The 6720-nt window shown below is 40.4% G+C and overlaps 1 pseudogene; it reads right to left on the bottom strand.

Moving 5' to 3' along the window:
- Positions 1-4660: 4660 nt before the first annotated feature.
- On the bottom strand, positions 4661-5905 carry LOC101700282 (radixin pseudogene; annotated as a pseudogene).
- Positions 5906-6720: the final 815 nt, after the last annotated feature.

Consider the following 6720-nt stretch of genomic DNA (forward strand, 5'->3'; position numbering starts at 1 on the left):
TTTCTGACATTATTTCTGTGAAGAGTTTTTTTATGTCATCTGCACTCTCTCCTCTTTCTTCATTGACTCCAGTCAGTCTTATGTTATTCTTCTTTGCATCGTCTAGCAGCTGCTGGATTACTTTCTTGTGTTCCCTTATAATTTTGTAGCAATTTTTCTTTTCTTGGTCATTAATTGCAATCTTATCTTCTATATGTGAAATTCTGTCCTCACATTGGCTCATTCTGCTGTGTAACCTTTCAATGGAGTTTTTCATCTCCTGGAAATCTGTTTGCATCTGTTTTATTGATTCCATTTGTTTCCTATGTTGGGATTCCATCATGTTCCTGAGCTCCTCTCTAGTTTTATTAATCATGTGTTGCACAAGGGGCACAATTTCTTGTGTTATCTGAGAAATTATTTCTGACTTCATTTTTTCCAGATCTGCTTTTATTGCCACTTCAGTGTGTCTAGGTGGTTGAGTATCAGAGTGTTCCATCTCATTTCCCTTTGGGGTTGCTGTAGGTGATCTGGAAGTCTGGTTTTGAGACTTATTTGTTTTCTCATTTCACCTAGGGGGCCGGGGTGGGGGTGGGGTGTGCTTTTGGTGCCCGCTTGGCTCACCTCCTCTGAGGTGGGAGAGGTGGGACAGGGGCCGGGAGCAACAGTACAGATGGTGGCCCAGAAGCCCCTTCCTCTGGATCAGTAGCAGTGTGACAATGTCTCAGAAGCCCCTACCTCTGAACCAGGAGCGGCGGGATGGATGGTGGCTGGGAAGCCCCTTCCTCTGGGCAAGGAGCAGTGGGACAGAAGGCAGCCCAAAAGCCCTTTCCTCTGGGCTGAGAGTGGCAGGCGGGATGGTGGCCGCGAAGCCCCTTCCTGTGGAGCAGTAGCAGTGCGACTGTGGCTCAGAAGCTCCTACCTCTGGGCCAGGAGAAGCAGGATGGATTTCTCAATGCAGTTTTAAATCTCCTAAATATCTGCTTGAATCTGTTTCATGGATTCCATTTCTTTCTTATGTTGGGTGATCATGGTTTCCATTTCTTTCTTATGCTTGGCATTCATGGCTTCCAACACGTTTCTGAGCTCATCTATTGTTTTACTCTGTTTCTGTTCTAGATCCTCTAATCATGTCTTTCACTCTGCTCAACATCTCTGTAGTTATCTGGGAGATTATTTCTGCTTTGAATTTTTCTAGATCCTCATTCATCTATTTTGTTACTTCCTGTGCTATCAGTTCAGGGTGTCCAAGTGGTTGATTATCAGACTTTTCCACCTTGTTTCTCCCAGAGTTTACCTTTTGTGGAGTGGAAGTCTGAGTATGTGACTTGCTTAAATGTCTTCTCATTTGTGTTTTTGGTACTGTCCTTGGTTTAGTTCCTGGGTTGATGATTTGAAGTTGCTTATTGTAAGTATCTTTGTTGATTTTGTAGAACCCTTATGGAATGACTGCTTCTCAGAGGTGTGTTTCAGATATGCTGGTCTTTAGGTTTTGAGTCTCCAATGACTCTGAGGGTAACTCATTTTCATTATACTGGGAAGGACAACTGATTAGATCAATCACAACACCTTAGCCCAAATGATACAATCAGCAACACCATAGCATCATGCATAGCTTAGAGAATGACAACTTGTGGGAGTTATTAATCTATCACCTTTAACTGTGTGAATTAAATAAAAATGGAGAATCAACCCTACATATTTATAATGGATAAACTCTTCAATATTGCAACTTTACCCTTTGGTATGGGGAGTTAGAAGGAGTTGGGGAGGGAGGAAAAGGTAGGTAGAAGGATAGGGGAAGGTTAGCAGTGAGGCCAGAGGGTATAGGCAAGAGAAGGAAAGAGAAAAAAAGATGAATAAGGAAGAAATCTGAATTAGTGCCAGAACTTGAACACAAAGGGGAGATGAAGAACGATGTGGGGTAGCAAAGGAGTGAGGCAGAGAAAGAGAGAAAGAAAAGAGAAGAGAAAGAAAAAAGAGAAATAAAAATTTTTAAAAAGTAGAAAAAATTAAAAATCACAGCAAATAATAGTGGTAATTTTGAAAATAACAAAAAAATACAAATGAAGGACCTCCTTCAGGGTATGTCTCTGCTGTCACAATAGACAATGTGGGCAGCAGTGTGCATTCATAAGTCAATGAGTCTCAGTAAGCTAGTTACAGACCAGTGAGATTCAGGCAGATTTCTGGCTGCAAGTCCAAGTTGAGCTCCCTGTCCTCCTGTAGGGTTGCACTTTGCAAGATTCTATTACATGTTCCAGCTGCCTTTCCTCTTAAGGTAGTCCAGGTTCTTCTGGGAGGTGATGATTTATCCAACTTACCAAGCATGGTGGTCTGGTGTGCCTTTATTGCAGAGATTCTCTTCACTTTTCCAGTGGGCTTGTTTTCATCAGGGAGACCGAGAGAGGCCCTCTCTCTGTTGTTCACTTCGTGTCCTGGTTGGAAGTGGGCAGAGCAAGCTGGTTGCAGTCAGCCTGCAACCACTCTGCCCATGTGGCCAAGCTCTATTTCAGTTATTCTTAACTAGTCTTCTTTGTGTCATCTAACAGTTGTTGGATCCATCTTTCAGATTCTCTTGTTGTTTTAAGGTGTCTTTGAGTAGTTCATCTTTGAAGGTATCAGTCTTCTAGTTCTGAAATTTTGTCCTTACATTTGTCAGTTTTCCTGCCCATAGTTTCAGTATGATTTTTATATCCTGGATTTCTGATTGAAACCTTTTCATGAACTCTAATTCTTTGGTAACTGGTCATTCATGTTTTGTATCTTTTTGTTTAGCTAATCTAGCTTTTTTTTTGGTGTCTTCTGAGAGGTCCTCAGATGTTTTGGTTCTTACTTCCATTATCTGTTTAGTTACATCTTCTCTGATCCCACTGAGTGCCTGTTTGATCTGTTTTCTAACTTCCTCTTTTATCCTTTTGGTTAGTTCAGGAATATGTCTTATGCTCTTCTGCTTCTTGGTACCCCCTGGATTGGCTTTGGGAAAGTTTTGAATTTTAGAAGGCATTTTATTGCCTTCTCATGTTTCTATTGTTTTGTTTTGTGCTGAGTTTTGTGGATGATTATAATCTAAAGCCTTTTTTCTAGTATAGAGATCTCTTTAGTTGCTTTTCAGTGATGTTCTTTGGGCATGGATAATAATAATAATCCATTGCTATAGCCCCCAAATCTGACTATCTTCATTAATTTTGGAGTTGAGGATGCAGTGTAGTTAGCTCAACAGCTAAGTTCTCTGGGAGTGTACTATAGTATTATTGATATCACAAAATTAATCTGACAGTTGGCTTACAGAGAAATAGTGACAAGTTTGCAACCCTGTTAATATCAAGTATTATTGTCCAAGGCAAATTGGATATTAACATACCATAAGAAGCCATTATATACCACTCTTAATCCTATAGAAGAAATTGTCATTGATGATGTAAACATTAAGACAAACCAGGTATTAATGTGCAGCTAATATGACTAAATGCATCCACTATATCCCTGTTAATTGTGGAAAAGAATTCAAATAATTATACAGAGTTAACTATCAAACTATTAATGAAAATTTATGGTCACACTATTAAAGAAACAGTTTTTGGCATTGGGAGAAAGCAAGAGGAAAACTTGGAAACTTGAAACTATGATATGAGAAGGAGGAGAGAGATGATACAAAGTGTTTTATTGTGGAGTAAAAGGATTTTTATAGAATTAGGTAAAAATAAGAGAAAAAACTGATGAGAAATAAAAGGCAAAAGCAAAAGAGGAAGAAAAATAAATAAATTATATAGAGAATAAAATAAGATAAAAATTAAAGAGAGAAAAATTTAAACGGAGAAGAGGAAAAATAAATAAAAGAAAATTAAGAAAAAAAAAAGCAAGAAAGAAGAACAAAGCAAAATTTTCCAAGCCCCAATAAACTGGTGAAGAGGAAAGGAGAAAAGGAAAGGAGAGAGAAAACAACAACAACAACAATACCCAATAAACTAAAAAGAACACACATGCAAACACAAAAACAAAAAAGAAAACCCCAAAATTAAAAAAAAGAAAGAAATTTCTCTGTGATTTTGAACATGTGATTTTCTTCTGGGATCTATAATTTTGCAACAGTGTCCAAGTCAAGATGCATCCCTGATCATGCTGGTAAATACGGAAGGCAGTCAAGACTCCAGAACTGTGCTGGATGTAGGCACTAGTAGGAAGTAGGATTAGGGCATGGGTGCCATTTCTTTGGCTTTCAAGTCTAGAGTAATTCAGGATGAGCCTGGCTTCTGGTTGTAGGTTCATGGCCTGTTCTTCAGTTTAAACCCCTCAGGGGCTCTCTTGCCAGCTTGACTGTGGCTTCCTGGCCATGTGGCTCTCTCTCACCCAGTCACTGTGGGAATGTAACACTGGGAGCCCTGAACTGAAGCCATCTTATCACTGTTCTTAGTCCCAAATTCAAACAATCAGCTCCTCTCTGGAATGTAGTCCAAGCATGCATTCTCTTCAGGGGATATAGTGGCCACCTGAAGTGAAGATATGTACCAGCTGTTGCAGGTCATAGCATCCACAGGTTTGTTCCACCAATGTGATTTTAGAATAGCCTGGAAAAACTTTATTGGAGAAACAAAATGGATGTCCTTTGCCTTAAAGATGACTGCTTTGAAATTGTCTTGATAGAGATGTTTATATTCTTTCGTATGTTCTGTCTCGCTTACCTTCTTCAGTGCTTCTTTGAGTTGTTTTTTAATATGTAAATCATTAATATTTTTATTTTATAAGCTTTTTGGGCTTTCATTGTCTGTTCTTCAATTTGCCTTAGACGTTCCATTAGCTCTTCCTTTTCACGTTCTATTCTTCCCTTTCCTTTTTCTGCTATTTCTCTTTTCTTCTTTTCATTCTCTAACTGTGTCCTTTCCAACTGCTTCTGGTGTTTCTCCTCCCTAGCCTGAGCCTTCATCTGTTGCACTTCAATAGTATCAGGCTTCCTCCTTCGCATGTATAGTTCATGGTTTCCCATACATAAGGCCAAAATCCACTTATTGATTCTCAAACGAGGTGCATAAAAAACAAAATCAGGTGCCTTTTTGTCTATTGGCTTTATAACACATTTTTTGTTATTAAATGAAATACTTCTGATTTCACTCCAAGAAAAGCCAATTTTAGCTGTTAACTTGTCATCATGTTCATAAATATTCAGACCCAAAGCATCAATGCCTAGCCACAATTCAGTACCCTTTGTATTGTTTATTTCAAAATAGTTGACACCATACATTTCTAGATCTTGCGCAATCTTCAAGTATTCCATCATAGAATCTTCCCTTAGCATTCCCCTATGTTCTTCATGCCAGCCTTGTATTCTTTCTTCCCACTGTTCTTTTGTCAGTTTGTGTTGTTCCAAAACACGCTGGGGTAGTAGTCTATCATTAGCCAGATAGCCTGGTTTATGAATCTCTTTATTATAATCTCCATACTTGGCTTGGACAGCATAGGACGCCAAAAGAACTGCAGTTTCTGGTGGGCAATATATCTCATCATTTAAGATGGCTTCTTTACAAACTTGCAAGAAGAAAAGCCTTTGGGTTATTTCTTGAATTAATTCTTCAGAAACATCTTCAGGAAAGAATTTAGCTCTGAATTTGAACTGTAAGGGATTCTCTTTTTTAACATCTTGCTGTGTCACCTTTTTATTTAGTTTAAACCATGTAGAATGACCACTGCTATCAACATACTGCAGCCCAAAAAACCATATCTCACGCAAACCAACTGTTTTTACCACCTGGTCAAAAAGTTGTTTCCCAGTTGTACTGGGTTGGATGGCAAATTCCAACTCAGCATCCATTGTAGTTACTCTTACACTGATTGGTTTCGGCATTTTTCCTTCTCTTTTTGTTAGTCTTTTAAAAAAAAACTTCACGTATATAAATCCTGTTGTCACCTCCGAGAGCGGCGGCTCCTGCCCGCCCTCCGAGCGGCTGGAGCGCTGCGCCTTTGCGCCAGGGGTCGTGCCTGGGGCTGGGAGCGAGAGTCGCTAGTACGAGCGCAGGACCGCGGGAGAGGAGAGGCACTGCCGCCCGCAGACAGCTCCGCAATATGGCAGCTCGGCGCCTCCTGGGGTGGGGGTGGGGGGGCTGCCCCGCGCAACCCCCCCCGCCCCCGCCCCCTCTGCCGGCGGCGGGTGTTCCACCAATGTATTTCTCCCTAAAGTCCTCTGGACTCCCTAAAGTCCTCCTGCACTTTCATTTTGTCTCTGTAATTCAGTCTTTTCCCATGAGCCATGAGCCAGGAGCTGAAGAGAAAGTACAGACTATCCCTTCCCTTCTCTACATTGTGTTCTTTCTTTTCAATTTCTGTATAAGTTTTAAATTTCCTGTAAGATTATTCCTGGTTCCCAGGATCTACTACCCTTTTTTTTCTCTTCCTCAAATTGTTATTTTCCAGTGTGTGGATTCTGAATCTCAGACATGCTGAGTTGTTGTTGCTTATCACTCCACCATTTTCCTTAAGTCCTTCACACTATTTTTTGACCATGCAATGTATGTTGGAACCTAACATCCAATGTGATAGTACCAGGGGGTAGGAACTTTGGGAAGTGATTAAGTCTTCAGGTCATAAGTGCGGTCAGTGACCCTAGAAAAGAGACCTGAGGGAACTTGTTTGCCCCTTCTACCATGTGAAAACACGTAGATGGTGCCATCTATGAGGAACAGTTCCTCACCAGACACTAAGTCTGCTGGTGCCTTGATTCTGGATTTTCTGGCCTCTAGAACTATAAGC

Source organism: Heterocephalus glaber, unplaced genomic scaffold (assembly GCF_053883595.1).
Source record: "Heterocephalus glaber isolate CG9 unplaced genomic scaffold, H.glaber_assembly_v1.0 deba00001454, whole genome shotgun sequence".
Taxonomy (NCBI): domain Eukaryota; kingdom Metazoa; phylum Chordata; class Mammalia; order Rodentia; family Bathyergidae; genus Heterocephalus; species Heterocephalus glaber.